The sequence below is a fragment of the Sorex fumeus genome, unplaced genomic scaffold, assembly GCF_029834395.1.
Source record: "Sorex fumeus unplaced genomic scaffold, SorFum_2.1 ptg000014l, whole genome shotgun sequence".
Lineage (NCBI taxonomy): Eukaryota > Metazoa > Chordata > Mammalia > Eulipotyphla > Soricidae > Sorex > Sorex fumeus.
The window spans coordinates 2,649,322-2,668,887 of NW_026606071.1; the positions used below are offsets into that span (position 1 = coordinate 2,649,322).

The 19,566-nt window shown below is 35.6% G+C and overlaps 1 pseudogene; it reads left to right on the forward strand.

Moving 5' to 3' along the window:
• The first annotated feature begins 1,010 nt into the window (after positions 1 to 1,010).
• Positions 1,011 to 19,566, forward strand: part of LOC130021138 (ubiquitin carboxyl-terminal hydrolase isozyme L3-like) — a 42,063-nt pseudogene continuing 23,507 nt past the window's right edge.

The window sequence follows — 19,566 nt, forward strand, 5'->3', positions numbered from 1 at the left end:
GTCTTACAGTAGCCCCTTTAGCCCTTCTTTTAGGTTTGGTTTTGAGTCTATGAAGTTCCTGAGCTGCTGTTTATCCAGAAAATAGTGTACTCTTCCTTCGGGTTTAAGTGAGAATTTAGCCGGATAGAGTATTCTTGGTGAAGCATTCATTTTAGTGAGTTTTTTCACTATATCCCACCATTGCCTTCGGGCTTGGAGGGTTTCCACTGATAGGTCTGGTGTGAATATAAGGGGTGCTCCTTTGTATATGATTTTCTTCTTTGACCTTGATGCTTTCAGTATTGTGTCTCTCTCCACAGCATCCATCATTCTGATATGTCTTGGAGTGTTTTTGTTTGGGTCTCTTTTAGCTGGCACCCTTTGTGCTCCTTGAATCTGGATGGCTGCATTGTCCAGCTCTGGGAACTTTGCAGCAATGATTTGTTTAACCGTTGCTTTTTCATTGGGATCGTTTCCCTGACCTTCTAATACTCTAGTGATTCTAATGTTGTTCCTCTTGGAATCATCTCCTATGACCTGATTTGCTCTAGAGCTACTTTGAGGTCTCTTGCCATTTTTGTTTTCGCCTGCATGCTTGGTGCAGCTGATCTTCTAGCTCACTGATTCTGTCTTCAGCTGTGACCATTCTACTCTTGAGGGCATTGACTGAGTTTTTTATTTCATCTACTGAATCTTTTCTTTGTGACATTTCTGTGTGTAGCTTTCCAATTTCTGCTCTCATTTCTTCCTGTATTTTTTTATTGTTTCTCTCATGTCCTCCCTTAATTTACTGGATATCTTTCTCACTGTTCCATTGTGTTCATTGAACATCTTCATTACTTCATATCTGAATTTTTTCTCAGAGAGGTTTCTTAGGTGAGTAGCATCTACTGAGTCTTTTGGACTCTTCATTATGCTGCCTTCGTGGTGGGGATTTGCCTTCTTTCTTCATGCTGGTGTGGAGGTACGAAGACTGAGCGTTAAGAAGTTTGCTGGGTATGAGTAAATTATCTCCGGCCCATTATTCGGGCATGCCCATGTCTGGAGTGGCTACGCCCACTTCTGAAGAGGCCACGCCCCCTACGGGTACTTGGTATGTGGTGGGGTACAATCTGAGGAAGGAAGAAGACCGGGCACAGCTTTGGGGACAAATAGGAAGAAGCTCAGTGATGGTGAGCGTCCCAGTTCCAAGAGGACACCTGTGGTATGTATGTGGAGAAAGCTAAGTCCTGGATTTGAGTAGTGGCAGACCTGGGGGAGAAAGAGGACTGGGCACAGCATTGAGGATGAACAGAAATAGGCTCAGGGATGCTGAGCATCCCAGGGTCATAGAGGACGCCTGGGTGTGTATGAGGAGAAAGTCAAGTCCCGGGTTCGTGTTTTGTGATTTTAGAGAAACTTTTGAAAAATGAATTATTCTGAGGCTTGCTCTTCAAGTCTACGCTCTCCCTTGAGCACATAACTCACCTGCTTTTTTCTATATTTCCTCTCTGGAGAGGCCTATGCGTTTACACACATAATTTTCCTTTCTCTCCCCTCACATCTTTCTGAATAATTTTCAATAAAACCTATCTGACTTCACACAAAACACACACACATATGAATTATTCTAAGTATTTGTAAGTCTTGTAAATATACGTTGAAATTAATTTTTCTAACAATAATTTAAAATTATTTAAACCAATTTTAAATACTAATTATTTAAAATAATTATTTAAATATTTAAAATAATTCACGACTTTAATAAAATAATCAAAAGCACAAATAACAAAAGTGAGATGGACTCTATAGTGTTCAGAGAGCAAAGACAAAGGACAATAGTCTTGTATTTTGGTCTGCGTGATACCACTTTCTGAGAGAAGCCACATTATTATATAATTGTGAAGTTTTTCACTCAGATTGGACGAACATGGAACCTTACAAATATTTTTATTCCAAGAAGAACCTTCATGTCCCTAGTGGAATAAGTACTGGTTTGTCTCACCTGCAATCCTGTGTCCTTCTCAACCAACATCTGCCCTTTTCTATTTTACAATCTGAAAAAAAATTATCATTGATAGCATTTCTTTGACATCTCCTTCACTTTAGTTTTTATGGTTAATTTGTGAGATTGACTATCTTCATTGTATACAATATGGTCACCATCATCCCTCCTAAATACGAACAATTGCTCTGTTAAATTCATAGTAATGTCAGATTTTTGTACCAATAAGACTCTATTTACTACTCAACTGTTCCTGTGAGTTTTTGAAGACATGACTTATAAATTTAAGATAATTTCATTATTTTATAAACTTCTGCCTACTTACGCTACCTGAATGATCAAGCAGTTTTTATTTTACTGTTAATTTCTCTTCTAGTACATTACTTTTCACTAAATTGTACTAAAAATAAATTTTAAAAAGAGCATTGAATATTTTTACGTTATTTCAGGAATAGTGAAACTTTTCTGAAAGTGTTTCTAAATGTAGTAATATATTAATCAAATATTGAAGACTAAGTTAAATATATATATATATATATATATATATATTGCTTTTGGGGTCACACCTGGTAATTCTCAGGGGGTTACTCCTGGCTCTGCACTCAGGAATTACTCCTGGCGGTGCTCAGGGAACCATATGGGATGCTGGGAATCGAACCCTGGTTGGCCGTGTGCAAGGCAAATACCCTACCCACTGTACTATTGCTCTAGCCCCTAAGTTACTTATATTTTATTTACATTTTAGACATGACATATTGTTCTATTACTTAATTCTACCTTGAAATTATTTATGTAATCTACTCAGGTTTTCCACAGTTATAGTTTTATTTATCTGTTCAGGTTTTCATAACAAAACAATATAGATTTACTAAATTACAATATATAAATTTATTGCAGTTTTTGAGAATATGAGTCATGATAGAGATTCTAGCTAATTTGCTTTCTACTGTGGCTTTCTCTCTGGCTATCAATGACTACATTTTTGTCATAATTTTACACACATGTCACTTGTGTGTTTATGCTATAAAAATAAATCTGTTATCTCTTTTTATAACAATACTAATGTTATCAGATCAGGGTTTATCCTTCTCTTGTCATTTAATTTTAATTACCTTTTTAATGTCTCAATACCCAAATACAACCACAATGAAGTTAAGTTAAGGCATTAAGTATGAAGTCTTGGAGAAACAATTATTTAGTCCACAATACAAAATATCTGTGATAACTACTGTGATAACTACTTGGACACACAAAATGTTGAAACTTATATATGAGTTTTCATGGTTCCTGACAAGTTAGTCAATGTTTTTCTTCTAAAATAAGATAATGATGTTTTTCTTTTACTGTATCTTACCAAGGAAAAATTAACAATGATGTGAAACCTTTTATATACAAAAGCAAAGCAAATAACACTATATTTGAAACATCTGACTCAAGTTTACTACAGTTTAAAATGTATTGGGTATGTTTTCCTTAATTTTTAGTCCTATCAGCATCCAGACAAAGAGTAGAGGGTTTAAGATGCTTGTCTGCATGTGGTAAAAAAGGATCAAGTCCCTGGCACTACATATGCCCTGAGAAGCACTAGGAGAGACTCCTGTGAACAGAGTTAGGAGTAATCCTTGAGCAAAGTCAGAAGTAAGCCCTCAACTCTGATATATGACCCATGTGATTCCCCTCTCCTCTCCCCCACCCCCGCCGGGCCCAATGCCTAGTAGTCTCAAATGGTAACTAGAAGAGAAAATTGTGGGTTTTGTTCCTTTTTATATTAAGCTGATGGGATTTAAAAAAAAAAGACACTTCTTAGGATACCAAAAAGCAAATTTATGACATCTCAGTCTTTTTCAATTTGCATAATCCTTGTATGGTTCTAGTACTTTAAATATTGGAACCACTGGTACTATGACTTAATTAGTTTTTATTGAAATAATTAGTGCTTTTTTTAAGAAACATCACAGTTATAAACAATGATTCAATTATCTTCTAAATGATTAAATTTAAATAGTTAAAAATCTTGCTGCAGAAACTGTTTATAAGGAGGTCTCTGTTTCCCTTCTTTTTTTTTTTTTGTGCCACACTTGCAGTGTTCAGGGTAACTTCTGACTGCACTTAGGAATTGGTGGTGCTTGGGGGACCATATGGGATCCCAGGGATTGAACCCAGGTTGGCTGCATACAAGGAAGCACCCTATCTTCTGTACAATCTCCCCAGCACTATCTTTTTCTTGTTTTTTGAAAAAAGTTGTTTATGCAAGAAAAGAAAACCTAATACATTATTTTGGACCATATTATCAAGGAACAACTTGGCCATCTGGTTTTCTAGCAGATGGTAAATATTTAATAAGGGAATGCCCCATGCAGTCTCTAGTTATTAAATGTAAGTCATTACATTTTTCAATATCCTCTCTGCTTATTATCAGTATTAGTGTCTAGGAAGTATGCCATGATACAGAGAAAAACACACAATACTGTTTTTGTTTTTTGCTTTTGCCTATAAAATCAAGAAGATGTATTCCAGAGTAAGATAATTTCATTAGCTAAACAAGATGTTAAATACATAGTGAATTGACTTGGCAATTGGATCATTTTTCCTTGCATGTCATAAACTTGTTAAAATATGATGTATTAGTTAAAGTGAATGTGGCTGAATTCCAAATTATTCCTTCTCTCTTGTTGACTAATCTGCAACATGCTGAAAATGCAGCAACCTATTTTCAGAATGTTCTATTCTTTTGCATAATAAAAGCTTAAATTATGTTAAGATTTTTATAAAGAAAAAAGATACATTTCAGCACTTAAATATTTAAACATCCAGTACAATTTAGACACCACTGTTTATCTTACTCTTAGGTTCCATTTTAATAAAATATTTACAAATGCTGACAAAACAGGTCTTGATCATACTTCTGACTCTGCTGGAAATAACATTTCCCCAAGTGTAAATGTCTATGAGATATAAACTTGCCTACTCTCAAAAGACTGAAAATGTACCAAATGTGGGTGTTTCTATGTATTGCAAAATGATTATCAAAATAGTACAACTATAAGGAACAATGTGAATGAAATCAATGGCCAATAGAAAAGATGATAAGGTGACCAATTGGTAATTTTGGGCAAAGTATTCAAGAAATTCTAAATATCAACTCAAAAGTCGACATTTCTAATGAACTTAATAAGCTGACTGACTGCAGCAAGTTTTTCCGTAAGCAGAAAATATTTAGGGAGAGAAGTTGATATCTTAAGTTTTATTTTCTTAAATCAGCTGGAATTTTAAATGTTTAAATATTTTATTTAGCTATTTTAAATTTAAGATATACCACATATTAATTCATATTAATTCAATAGCTTTATTCAATATTTTATTCAAATTCATGATAGCACGTGATGTAATAGTTGCCATCCTATTAAATCACATAATTTTTAATATTTCTTTTTCAAAAAATCTTTTACTTTGTTGCATCTGTTAATAGGAGCTGGCATTATTTCTTTTTTGGAGGGGAGGGATAGGGAAAAGATCACAACTATCAGTGCTCAGGAACTAATTCTGGCTCTGTGCTCAGAATCACTCCTAATGGAGCTTGGGAGACCATGTATGATGCTGGGAATTGAATCTAGGTCAGCTACATGTTTCATATCTTCTATACTACCTTTTTGGTCCCATAACTTGTATGTTTTTTCTATTTTTTTCCTACAAAAATGCTGCAAAATTGTTCTCTTAGGCCAATAAATGGGGTTACTTTTTCCTGGAAAATAATGATTTAGGTTTTATGCCTTAAAATGCTTTTTGAACTCAAAGATGTGTTTTCCATTTTAACACTTTTAATTCAGAGTTGTATTTCATGCAAACTATATTTTTTAGGACAATATCTGAAAACTCTAATTTTCAGAGTATAACCTAAATTGAACTGTGACTTATATTTTCACTTTTCTAGCATTTATGGGATTGTAAATAGCATACTCATTTTAGTCTTTAATCTAATGAAGAGATGTGCCTGGAGCCGGAGCTTCTTCATCCTCTTAGCTATTTCTTGAAGGTGTTCCAAGCTGCTCTCTTCCTCCAGCGCAACTCAGGTGCCAGGTCATTCATCATGTTAAATTCTCAACCTAGACACACAAAACTGTTGCATTTGGAGTTGTTTGTTCTGTTGAGAGCGAATGGAACGTCAGGAACGAGAATGTTTCTCATAAACATTGTCTTTGTGAGATTAACCTGTAGTACGACCTTTCCATGGGGGCTGGAGTGATAGCACAGCGGGTAGGGCGTTTGCCTTACAAGCGGCCAACATGGCCGACCCGAGTTCGATTCCTCCACCCCTCTCGGAGAGCCCGGCAAGCTACCGAGAGTATTCGATATGCCAAACACAGTAACAACAAAGTCTCCAATGGAGACGTTACTGGGTCCGCTCGAGCAAGTCGACGATCAACGGGAGGGCCTTCACCTTTTACCTTTACCTTTACGACCTTTCCACACTCATGGTCGAAGTCGGCCAGCATTTGTGTCACTTGGCTAATGTTTGGTATTATTAGAACAATGTCATCAGTGAAGTGGAGGTGGTGTAGTTGCTGACCGTCTACCTTCACTCCCATTCCTTCCCATCCAGTTGTCACATGGCTTTCTTGAGGGTGGCACTGAACATTTTCAGTGAAATAGTATCACCCTGCCGAACTCCTCTTTTGATGTCAGTGATCACTTCCCTGTAGAATGGTGAGATCCTGGTAGTGAATCCATAATACAGCGCACGGAGGATCCTAATGTATTGAGTTTGAATGCCCTGTTTGGCTATGACTTAGATGACCACTTCAGTCTCAACAGAATCAAAGGCCTTCTTTAAACCAATGAATGTTAGACAGAGCAGCATCTTGAACTCCTGAGAAACCTCAATGAGCTTGGTCATCATGTGGATATGGTCAATGGTGCTGAATCATTTTCGGAACCCAGCTTGCTCACATGGTTGTCCTTAATCTACTATTGTGCCAATCCTATTTAGGATGACTCTAGTGAATAGCTTGTAGACAACAGACAACAGGCAGATGGGGCGATAGTTGCCAATGCGGTGGATGTCTCCCTTCTTGTATAGTAGTACAGTCCTTCTGGTTTTCCATTGGGACAGAACCTTACATTGAGATAGGTAGCGTGTGGAGCCGAGCCAGTGTATTGATGAGTACTGACAGCAGATTCTTCAGATGTTCGGGTCTGACCTTGTCTGGGCCAAGTGCTTTTCGATTCTTTATCGATGAAATGGTTTGTTGGATTTTGGATGGGAGAACGTTGGGAATGACATATCCATCCTGCGGAATTTGGTATGTGGGCAGGTGGACATGGCTATCGAAGAGATCAGAGTAGAAGTCATGGATTGTCTTCTCCATTGCCTTTCTGGAAGATGTGATAGATCCATCAGGATGTTGAAGGGCAGTCATCTTGGTCTTGTAGTTGGCGAAGGACAGGCAGGCCTTGCTAATTCTCTTCCCGGCTTTTGCCATATCTGCCGGCACTACTGCTCTTCTCTCTTTGTGGTATTCCTTTATCACTTCTCTGCACTGCTTTGTGAGCTCGGATGTTTGCTTGTGGTTGCCTGAGGCTTGTGCTGAGCCTCGGTGGAGTATGAGCTCAAGAGTTTTAGAAGACAGACTTTTTTTGTGGTTATCTCTCTCTTGGCGTTCCTCGCACAATCATGGAGGTGCTTTACCAGTCGATCATATTCCTCATCAATGTTGTCAACAACGGCATCTTCCCATGTTGCCACAATAGTGTCAAAGAGCTCCCAGTTGGTGGTCGTTCTGAGAGTTCTTTTCTTAAACTTTGTGGTCTTTTCTCCCTGCTCTGTGAAGTAAAATTTTGTAGGAAGGAGACAGTGGTCTAATCCCATTTGGAATTTTGGGACAACAGCAACATCGGTCAGGCAAAACCATCGATTGAATATGATGTGATCAATTTTGTTGTGGAACTGTCCACCGGGAGACTCCCATGTCCAAGGTTTAGTTTGGGCCTTCTGGAACTGTGTGTAAATGGATGGTCTTGGTTGACATGGTAAACTCAGATAGCTAAGAGGACGATGAACCTCCGGCTCCGGGCACATCTCTTTGATTCCACTGTTCTTTCTACATTAACATACGCCTCAGAGACCTGGGCCCTATGAAAACAGGATGAGAACACAATTTGGGTCTTCCAAAGAGGAATCAAAACAGCTATGCTTGAAGTATCATGCTTCAGTCAAATGAGAGAAAGAATACAGAGTTCCAACTCCATCAACGATCAAGAATCAGGGACACTGTCTCGTTTGCCCATGCATCGAAAATCAGATTGGCTGGACATGTAATGCGATTTGGAGATGACTGCTGCACTAGAGCCATTACGGACTAGATTCCTTGGGATGTCACAAGATTGCATGGCCGCCCACCTACGAGATGATCAGACTTCTTCGTCAAGACCCTGAATGATCAGTTCGAGGCTCTTAGTGTTCCTGGAGCAAGCAGATGCCATTGAACTACACTAGCACCCATCAGGGTCGAATGGAGATGTTACTAGCTCCTGCTATAGCAAATTGATGAATAATGGGATGTCAAGTGATCAATCTAATGAAATAAAAAAAATTAAGTACAGATTGAAAGTGATTAATTTTTATAATTATATATCATTCTAAGTCTTCATATTTGATACCATAAATAATAATCTATGCGATAGGACAGCGGGTAGGGCGTTCGCCTTACAAGCGGCCAACATGGCCGACCCGAGTTCGATTCCTCCGCCCCTCTCGGAGAGCCCGGCAAGCTACCGAGAGTATTGGATATGCCAGACACAGTAACAACAAAAGTCTCCAATGGAGACGTTACTGGGCCCGCTCGAGCAAATCGACGATCAACGGGAGGGCCTTTACCTTTACCTTTACCCTTTATTGTTTTATGCATACAAATTTAGAGAATTTAATGTTATTTAAGAATAACTGGATAGGGGCTGGAGCCATAGCACAGCAGGTTGGGTGTTTGCCTTGTATGCGGCTGACCTGGGTTCGATTCCCAGCATCCCATATGGTCCCCTGAGCACTGCCAGGGGTGATTCCTGAGTGCAGAGCCAGGAGTAACCTCTGTGCATCACTGGGTGTGACCCAAAAAAGCAAAAAAAAAAGAATAATGTATATGCTAAATGGTTTAATAAAATCTTCAAAAAAATTTTTTTTTCATTTTGTATAATTTTATTTATTGAATCACCATGAGAGCATTTACAAAGGTTTTGGGTTTAAGTCTCAGTCATATAATGAAACACTCGTACCTTCACCATTGCCCATTCTCCACCCCCAACAACCCCAGTATTCCCCCATCCCACACCCTTCCCCTACCTGTGGGGCAGATGATTTCCACATTAATCTCTCTCTACTTTGATCACTTTCAATATTTTGACACCAGACCCACCATTATTTGAGATTTTACCCCAACACTCAGATCTGCTGAAAAGGCAACAGTAGACAATTTGTTTTCTATTGCTGGTTACGAATAACATATGATGCTGTGTGTCTGCAGTAGTGGCCACGCGATTTTGAAATTATGAAATTTTAACACTTAAATCTGGAGGGATTTCTGCCAAAACCTGCTGGGTTTCAAGATTTGCTCCTGAGTCTCTGGGATCATGGCCATTAAGCAGCTTGATCACGAACCAGAAAGGCTGTTTGTGGGCGATGACTTTGGGTCTTGCTGGGGTGGGGAGGACAGGACCGGCTCCAGCCCCATCCCCTGAGGCAGAAAATGTCTCGTCACTGTGGGCCTAAACCTGACTGTCCAATGGCCTCTGGAGGATGATGGCCACCGAGCCTCCAGGGGGAAGCAGGCGAAAGGACAACACCCTTTCCCCTCTGGGATGGCCCAGCAACAGTAACCTACTGCGGGGTCCAGACGCATTTCTGCCAAAAGCCTCTGGGTTTCAAGATTTGTTTCTGAGTCTCTGGGATAATGGCCATTAAGCAGCTTGATCAGGAGCCAGAGAGGCCGTTCGTGAGCGATGACTTGGGGTCTTGCTGGGGTGGAGAGGACAGGACCTGCTCCACCCCCATCTCATGAGACCCAACAAGTTTAGTCACTGTGGGCCCAAGCCTAACTGTCCAATGGCCTCTGGAGGATGATGGCCAACGAGCCACCAAGGGGTAGCAGGCAGAGTGACAACACCCTTTTCCCCCTGGGGTGGCCCAGCGAGAGTAACCTACTGTGGGGTCCGGATGCATTTCTGCCAAAAGTCACTGGGTTTCGAGATTTGTTTCTGAGTCTCTGGGATCATGGCCATTAAGCAGCTTGATCAGGAGCCAGAGAGGCCGTTCGTGAGCGATGACTTGAGGTCTTGTTGGGGTAGGGAGGACAGAACCGGCTCCACCCCCATCCATGAGGCCCTGCATGTCTCGTCACTGTGGGCCCAAACCTGACTGTTCAGTGGCCTCTGGAGGATGGCAGCCACCGGGCTGCTAGGGGGAACAGGCCAAGACACGAAGCCTATTCCCACCTGTGTTGGCCCAGCACCGGTAACCTACTGCAGGGATTGGACGCGTATCTGCCATAAGCCGTTGGCTTTCAAGATTTGTTTCTCAGTCTCTGGGATCATGGCTGTTAAGCAGTTCAATCAGGAACCAGAGAGGCCATGCCTCCAATGATATAGCTGAGCCAGAAGTGGTTTGTTGATGTGTTTCCCACATAACTAAATTTTGGCCGTTTACTTTCTTCGTAAACTTTGCCCCAAGTTTTTGGGGTCTGGCCAAAGGCACAGCAGCAATTTTGGGGTATCTGGAAGTCTGAAGGTGCCATCAGGCTGCTGATGCACGCACCTCACAGGTACAGATTGACCTGTTGGCAGCACCATACCTCCTCAAAATTGTTTTTTAAATTCTGTTTAATTCATAGTGATAGAGCCTATAAAGATGGGAGTTCTACGGAGGAATATCTTATAAAGATGACGACTTGCAAAAACAGACTTTTCTTCTCACACTCAACTTCTCAACTTCATCTTTGTAGTCTTCTGGAACAAGAGGCACAAAGTGAATTTAAAACATTTGACTTTTGACATGTGTATTTTTTTGTGTCTCCATCTTGTGCATATTTGACATAGGAAGTAGTTTTATATTAATGAAAAGTCATCATTTAATGAATTTTCTTTATTGGTCTGAAGCTAAGATCATTTTGAGCATTGTAATCTTGATTTTTTATTATTTATAAGAAATGCTGACACAAAGATTTGTTTACTGAATAGTTTTTTCCACTTTAATAATGTGTATTCTATATTTCTCAGTATTACTTGGTGATATGTACAACAATTTATAGAAACCACAGAAATACTTTGTTAGGACTAGTGAGATCTGAAATTTTTATATGATTCATTATTTTAATTATTTGAAAATTAAGATTTGGCAGTTACCTAAATTGGATGAGAAAGGATCATCTAAATTTTCCTATACATTTAAAGAAATTGAAAAAGTTTACTTTGTCAACATAATTAGAAATATAATTTAAAATTGGTGATCAATTGATCCTATATAGTTTGATTATATGTAAGTCAAAGAGTTATCTGAAAACAATTAGGAGCTAAATTATAAGAAGGTTATAGCAAGTTCCATCTTAATTTATTTTGTGAACTGAACCTGAACAGTTTCATTGTTAATTTAAATTGTTGGAAAAACAGCTTATATGATCTACCAACTTAAATAGTACAGATTTTTTACTTTTTATTTTAAAATGTCATCACTTAAATGATACTTATCTATATATTTGGTTCTAAAGATAAAAATTCTGGGTATCAGTAGGAACTTTCATATGGCTCCTGAGAAGATGAAACTATAAATTCAGTGCCTTCTATGGAAATCTATGTACATGTACTCTTGTAAGAAGATTATCAATATATTCAGAACTTCTACTATAATAAGAGCCAAAGGAGAAGAAACGAGAATAATTTCAATGAAATAGTGAATATAACCTCAGTTTAAGTGAGTTGTCGCTAGACTTTTATCAAAGAGTAGATGTAAAACAGAAATGTTTAGGAAGAAAAATATTTCTGCATTATGGAGACACTTTCTAAAAAAGGCAAAAGGATGCAGTTATCAATAAATGAAAGAAAAATTAATAATAATAGATCTGTTTAATAAAGCTATCCATATAAAACAATATAATATTTTATTATGTTAAAAGAGGGGTTCATATCAAGTGTTCTTACTACAGCAAAATAAAATTCAAAAATACAGATGATGAGTAATACGACAGAATATTTATCATTGAACAATGATGAGGAGGATAATTAGCAAATTTAATATCAGAGTGATGTAAACATAATTTAAAATATGTGACAGAAGTATTGTTACCTGGTATTGTGGTAATCTGTTTCTTGTGTGTGACTTGGTAATTGAGAATCAAATAGAGTGGTTTCAAACAGAAAACACTTAAGCTCCAGGCAGCATCTTCTTGAATAAATAGTAATAAATCAATTCAAATGAATTTAAATAACAAAAAAGAGCGTCTCAGCTGTTCACCCTTGGAAATGCAATCCTCCAGGAAAAACAAATACTGTAGACAAGATATGCTCATCATAAGGAAAATAGAACTATTTTTTTCCCTTACCTCCCTTAAGAAGAAGGAATGGATTTCTTTTCCCAAAGTCAAGAAATATAGTGGTGTTTATAAGGATATTAATTTTTTTCTTAATTGTCACAAAAAGGACTTTAAAGTATATAGAACTGAGACTCCATTCCTATGCACAAGAACTTTAAATGGTTGAATATATCCTTATAGAAAACAAAATATATATGTCATTGTGGTGATGTTGGGGAGGTTTGGTGGAAAGGAGTTAGTAGTTAAGTATTTTTGTTTTCATTTATGTAATTTAATATTATTTACTTGTAAGCATTACAAACTATGCATATAAGCATGTTTAAAAGGATATATTTACAAAGAATATTAAAGAAAGTATTTGGTTACTGGTTAATGAAGCAGAGACTTAGATATGAAACCATTTCTGAGACTTATTAAGAAAATAATTCTTGAGGATTTTCTAAGCGGTGGTAACATAAATGAGCTATATTAATGTATGATTTTGTTTTTAAAGACTTCGAAAATTGTGTTTTATCTTAATCTCACTATTTTCTATCTTACAGAGAAATACTTCTACCAATTTAAAAAAATTAGTGCTACAAAATGGTATCAAAATATTTAATTAAATATTAAGAATATTCTCATATGCTATATTTGCCCAAACAAAAATACACAATTATACTGTTACAAACATAAATTTATTGCTTTGATAGAAATTCATGTCCAGAGTTTCAAATTGTTGCTAAAACTTGAAGAAAAATACAAGGATTACTCTAGAAGTAAGAAAGTAATTTTTAATGTTAGTAAACAAGAAAGAAAAACATAAACAGAACATTGGCAAATTACTGTCTCATCTTCTACTAATCATTCTTACAACTGAAGTTCAGTTTATAAATGGTACTTTGTCAGTTTTTAAACACTTTAACCAATGTCAATTTAAAATTTTTAGTAGTCTTAATGTAGATATCTGTTATATGTAAATGATGAAACAACAATCCTTGAAAAAGAATAAACAGCACACACAATCACTATCAGTTCTGAAATGCTTCTGCTGTTCCTAGGACAAAATCTCAGTTCAAAATGAAAAGAAAAAAATAGAAAAAAAGAAAAAGTAAAGAAAAAAGAAGAAATTGAATAAAATATCATTTAAAGACTTGATTCTCACAAAAATTAAAAATATTTGCTAATCTGAAGATATAAAAGATGTAATTCTCATTGTTGTCAACTAAAAATAATCTTTTACCACAAGATTTTACATTTTTCATGATGAAATTTATGAATACTTAGAATCTATGAAAAAATGACTACTGTATTATTGACAAAAATACTACAAGTTATGTTCATGGAAAAAAATATTTTGAATATTTGATACATACCAAACAAAAAATCATCATCTGACAATGTAAGTATATATCAAGTTACAGTTTTGTATAAGATGTAACAAACACTGGTAAATGATGAATTCATATGCTTTGCTCTGGGATTACTCTTCAATTGTTACACATTGGAGTTATATATTTAGTTTAGTTTCAATATTTCTAGTTAATGTAAAACTATAATGAATCTATTTTAACTTGTAATTAAAATTAAGATCTTGAAAAGAAAGTTGTTTAACTCAAGTGGTTTGGGATAGATATGTTTTTAAATTTTGCTTTATAGCTTCTGAATATTGATGATTTGGAATAATTCATAGTTTGTATATGCTAGTTATGTGTACACAGATATTTAAAATTGATGTTAAAGTATTTAAAAATATCTAGCTTTTGTATATGGTGGGGAAAATGCTGCCTTTTCTACCTAGACTAGTATAGAAAAACAAAATCCTATAATATTACAAATACTTGCCAATTTACATCTAAGCCTCTAACTGAGTTTCAGATTAATGTGAGTAACAAAAAATAAAAGTGTTTGTGTCTATACTATCAGTTGGAAAAGCGGTGGTTTGTTATTTAAAAAAGCAATTGTAAAAAATTGTATGTAAGTGGGGAGATTTTTCAGCTTTAGAGAAAAAAGTAAATAGCTCCATTCTCTCCTATGGAATATAATTTGATAGATGAATTGGCACAACTCTTTGGGGTTTTTATTAGTATAATTATCATGATTTTTAAAATATCCACCTCTGCTCAGGGCTTACTCCAGGCCCTGAAATCAGGAATCACTCCTACCTAGGCTCCAGGTGATACTTGACACGGGCAATGGAACTTCTTATGAGGCAGGCACTACTGCAGGCAAGTGCCTGACCCAAGGTACCAGTGCTCCGTTCCCTCTTTGAGAGCCTGAAATGCGAACATCTATTCATAATTGAAATAAAACACTCTCAATCAAACTAATTCCAAGATGGTGGTGATTTTAGCATTCCTGCTTTATTCAGTGTCTCCTGGTCTGAATATATCTCAGTTGCTTGCTCTTTAACGTTGATGGAACTGGATGGTTCATGTAATCAAAGTAGGCAAAATCGATTTATTTCTCCTATATACGGAAAATGAAAAAGTGAAGCAAGGGAATAAATAAGACAAATGAAAATAAATTCTGATTTTTTTATTTTATTGTATTATACTTGTTTATTTTTTAATGAATCACTGTGAGACATAGTTACAGACTTACGAACTTTTGTGCTTATGTTTCAGTCATACAATGATCTAGTACCCATTTCTCCATCAGTGCTCATTCTCTACCACCAATGTTCCCAGTTTCTCTCCCATCACCCCCACCCTATCTGGAATCCACGCCCCCTGCCACGGAGGCCATGCCCCGTGCTGGTACTTGGTTACTAGGAGGTGTTTAGGTCTGGGTGGCTGGCTATCGTGTGGGCACTGGGATCTGGTGCCCGCTTTTAGGGTCACATACCTGACGAGCAAGCTGGCATCCAAATCCTTGAATTCTAACCATAGAACTGAAGTTGCTAGAGAGGGAGAAGGGGAGAGGGGGAAGAGATGCAATGGACTGTGGTGAAGAAATAGTTATTTTGATGATGTACATGTTGTGATAATATATATTTAGAAGAGAGGTAAAATTGTACCTTTCATAGTCTTATAAACCAATATGAATTATTTAAAAACTAATTAAAAGACACTGATAGAGAAATGTTGTGAAAGCAGCACTTGTAAAAGCATATGTTTTGGAAATGCATATTAAAATATAAGTAATGTATACTATACAAATTAAAATTGAATAATCACTTTAGAAATGAATAATCTACTGAATAAACTCAAGTACCGAATGGAGATAAAAGAGAAAATAGTCACACATTTGAATATATATCAATGATATGAATTCATTTAGTTCTATCATCTAAAGGAAAAAAAGGAAAATATTTATTTATAATAATGACCATTATTACATGTTATTACATGTGATTTATCTATAATAATGGCCATTATTACATATTACTACATGTTTCATTATTATTACATATTTTATTATTATCACGTATTTCATTATCCTATAGGCAACAATAAAGATTGAAAACTTTGGAATACTAAAACGATAGGACAATTTTGAATAAATAATGGATTCAAATGTCACATTTTATAAAATACTTAGAGATTTATAAAGTTAAATGAATCTCAAAAAATAACTTTAAAAATCAGTGTCCAATATACAATAATCATAATAATAATTGTTGAAATTCAAAAGCAGAATATGCTGAAAGCATCTAAAATAGTCCATCATTCATAGGGAAATTAGATAAGAAATTTCATATTTATCACCATAAACCATGGAGGATCAAATAGAAAATGAGGAGGAAGATATTTTCTGGACTGAGGTGAATATTTTCCAGGCAGAATTCTATTTTTTTTTTTTTGGCTTTTTGTGTCACACCTGGCAATGCACAGGGGTTACTCCTGGCTCTGCACTCAGGAATTACCCCTGGAGGTGCTCAGGGAACCATATGGGATGCTGGGGATCAAACCCGGGTTGGCCATGTGCAAGGCAAACTCCCTACTCGCTGTGCCATTACTCCAGCCCCCAGAATTCTATTTTTAATAAAAATATCCAGCTTGATGATGGTAGAAACAAATCCTTAGAATATTGAAAACCTAAGTAATACATAGCATTTAAAATGCTTTATTTTAATAAATAAATTAAAGCTTAATAAAATAATATAAAATGTGCAGTTTTTTACATTAAAAACTCAAAAAATTCTTCAGAAAATAATAAACAGGTTGTAAGTCAAGAATAAAGTAGAAAAAAATGATGAAACAAAAAATACAATGGATATAGCTGATATTTAAAACATATTTTTGCAATGACAAGTGTCTCCTGAGAGTTTTAATGTATGTACATGCAAAACAGTATTTTTTATGTAACATAGGTAAAGGTAAAGGCCCTCCCGTTGATCGTCGATTTGCTCGAGCGGGCCCAGTAACGTCTCCATTGGAGACTTTGTTATTACTGTGTTTGGCATATCGAATACTCTCGGTAGCTTGCCAGGCTCTCCAAGAGGGGTGGAGGAATCGAACTCGGGTTGGCCATGTTGGCCGCTTGTAAGGCGAACGCCCTACCGCTGTGCTATCGCTCCAGCCCATGTAACATAAAAGAAGATATCTTTATATTAAAATGTTTTTATATTATAAATAAAATTAATATGGATTCTAGATGAATTGTACACTTTTAATATAATTATAAACTTCTTGGATAACTAATGAAAAACATCTTAAAGTTAATAGATAAATAAAAGAATTTTATAACTATATAACACAGATTCTGATACCTACGGCATATTTGGTACATGCAATGATTAGAATGTGTGTATTCTGCTGAAGGAAAGTTGCATTCTTAGATAGTTACATACAATACGATTCCATATTAATGACATTCTTAAAAATTAAAAATATAATGGGAATAGATGAATGATTGCCAGAAGTCACCAGAGAACATTGCTAAGAAGAGTGAGTGAGCAGGAGAAATATTTTTAAGTTGATGAGGAAGTTTTATTTATGTCGATATTATTACATTTGGCCATTGGGTGAAATTATGTGTGGAAGCCCACAGAATTTTGCACTCAAAGAAAATTGATGAGTATTTTACTATCTTATTATTTCAAAAGTTAATAAAACAAGATCTTCTTAAAAGTGTACTTGGAGTGTGGATGAATCTTGATTTTACAGTTGCTCTCATTAGGATAAAAATACATTATTGATGTGATTACAACATTTAAATCAATTATAGCAAATACCCTATTTTGTTAAAATTTCTTTTAAACTAAAGTCATTATTCTATTTAATATCAGTTTTTTATTCTTGGCCACATTGTGCCCCATTTCATTATCCCAAGAATAATGAAACTACAAATAAATAAGAAAATATATTTCTAATAATTCTAGTTCTATACTTAAATTCTATGCTCATTGGTCACATCAGCTCCTTTGCATGTGCAAAGTATTACAATTAGATTTAGTTTTTATCTAAACAAATGGATGATATTAATGTATAATCTGATATTATTGCAGAAAACTTCAATTTTAATGAACCCTGTTTGATTTCTATGAGCCAAGACAGGCATAACACAATTAAGTCAATTAGCAAGAACTTTGCAATCAGAGTTGATTAAGAAAATGGGATGATGGTATGTGCATAATTTGGAGGAATTCCCTGGCTTGAACATTAACATAATAGGATAAACATTGACATTTCCATGGTAGCACATTACTCTGAAATAAAATGATACATGTTTTTGGAACATGTAATACTAATCTGTACTCCTTTTGTTATATATGTATCTGTAAATTGATTCACAGCAAACCAAAGAAAGCATAATAAAATGTTTTGTTTTCATTTCTACTACCATATAAATATTAAATCTTCTATTTCTAAGCATGTAATGAAATATAGAATATACAGAATATAACTGCAATTAGATTTTGTTGTATATGCAACTCATCCTTGCTTTGGCGGTTTTTTTTCATATTATATCCACATTATGTATGAGTTCTACTATATCACTGCTATAGACATTATTTTTATTGAAAAGAAACCATTGTGCCCTCTGTTTAATTTGAAAGTAAGATGTGCATGTTTTCTAATATTATTATCAACTTTTTATGTTTATATATTATATTTGAATTATTTTATTTTGTTGTGGTAAATGTCCTTTTAGATTGCAATTTATTTCAGAATATCCTTTGTCACTTGTGGCCTCTTAGCAGATGGCATTGGGGAAAATGGATATCTATATTTAAAAAAAAATAAGTAGAATCCATATCTCACACTCTCATAAATATCAATTCAAAATGAATGAATGCTTTGATATATGACCAGAATCCAGAAGATATATTGAGAAAATATATAATCATAATGCTTTGAGATTGGACCTCACAGGTGTTTTAATGATATGTTTCCACTAGCAAAGACAGCATGATAAAAGAAACGAAACTTCATCAAACTAAAAAAGCTACTGCATAGCTAAAGAAACACAGGCTAAAACCAAAAGATACTCAACTGAATAGGGAAAAAAAGTGGGCTCAGCATATCATAGAAAGAATCCATATACAAGATATATAAATCACTCAAAGTGATCAACAACAACAAAATAGCCACAAACAAACCCCATCAAAAACCTGGTAGAGAAATGAAAAGACAGTTCTATAAAAATATTCAGATAGCCAATTGATAAATAAGAAAAAGAGGCTAACATCACTCATATGGGAAGTTAAAAGCAAGATAAAAATGAAGTATAATCTGACACCAATTAGAATGGCTCACATTAGCAAAACTGGAAACAACCTATATTGGCACTGATGCTGTGAAAAGAAACCATCATTTATCCACTTCTCCTGGGAATGGTCTCTGTTTAATCCCCTGGACAGAGGTATGGAGGTTTCTCACAGAAATTAAAGAAGAGTTAGCAAATGACCCAGCAATTGTCTTTCTTTTATCTATCCCCAGGACACAAAACCATCCATTCAAAAGAGTATGTGCAATTGTGCTGAATGCTGCAATACCATTAGTCATTGCAGCATTCAGCACAATTGCTAGAATATGGTGTCCAACAAAACATGAAGCGATAACAAAAATGTGTTGTGTATACACTATCAAATACTATTCAGCCACA